We start from the raw sequence: 1,031 nt of genomic DNA, 5'->3' as shown, positions 1-1,031 counted from the left end.
GATGAACCACTTACATGGTGAGATCCGAAAAGAAAAATGGGTTATCCCAACCCCCCACCCATCTCTGTAGGAAGAAGGTATCTAATAATTTGATTCTACTACCTCGATCAGGTTGTATAAATGTCTAATTAAAGGGAATATGTCAGATCCCTTAAGGAGTACCAACACTCCTTAGAACCTAGTAACAGCATTCAGATGCTGTGCTCAAAAGTTACCTCTGATTCCTCAATGTTGTAAAATCCAAGTTAAATCACTGCTCTCCGCCGCTGGCTAAGATATAGGGGAGGAATAGCAGTTCACGTAGTCATGTAGTCATGCCCCACCCTCTTTCTTGTCACACTTGATGAAAATACTGAGGGCTAGGAACTTTATGCAAAGCCAAATGTGTCAATCAAGCATGAGTGACTGTGGAAAAGGTAGGGCAGCATGTCAACAACTTTTGCAGCTCCATTTCCATGCCCCAACCGGGGGAGCAGTGATTTAAGTTGTAAATTTACCAGTAACTTATGGACCCAATAACCCTAGGATTATGACAAATTAATTCTGTAGGAGCATTCAAGTAAACCATATCTGAGTTAGGGTCTATTAAGTAAGGCTATGTTCCCACACAGTATTTTTGCTCAGTATTTTGTAAACAAAACCAGGAGTGGATTGAAAACACAGAAAGGCTCTGTTCACACACTGTTGAAATTGAGTGGATGGCCGTCATTTGACAGCAAATAGTGGCCGTTATTTTAAAACAACAGCCACTGTTTTAAAATAACGGTAATTATTTCCAATTAAACGGGGGCCATTTACTCAATTCCAACAGTGTGTGAACATAGGCTTTCTGTGTTTTCAATCCACTTCTGGTTTTGGTTGCAAAATTGTGACCAAAATACTGAGCAAAAATACTGTGTGAGAGCATGGCCTTAAACTGCAAAGTGGATAGCACATTATTTGTTTAAAGCATAACCGTCATTTCAGGGCCATTTTTCTGAAAACATTAAATATCAACAGTACAAGCGATTTTAAGAAACTCTGTAATAGGT

At 39.5% G+C, this 1,031-nt stretch overlaps 1 protein-coding gene across 2 annotated transcripts in view; it reads right to left on the bottom strand.

Annotated features, from left to right (window-relative positions):
* Positions 1–1,031, bottom strand: part of ASTN2 (astrotactin 2) — a 526,582-nt gene that overhangs the window by 166,864 nt on the left and 358,687 nt on the right. The gene's annotated exons all lie outside the window — the stretch shown is intronic.

The sequence above is a fragment of the Dendropsophus ebraccatus genome, chromosome 10, assembly GCF_027789765.1.
Source record: "Dendropsophus ebraccatus isolate aDenEbr1 chromosome 10, aDenEbr1.pat, whole genome shotgun sequence".
NCBI classification, from domain to species: Eukaryota; Metazoa; Chordata; class Amphibia; order Anura; family Hylidae; genus Dendropsophus; species Dendropsophus ebraccatus.
Note: the sequence above shows the minus strand (reverse complement) of the source record. Positions and strands in the feature narration are given on the sequence as shown.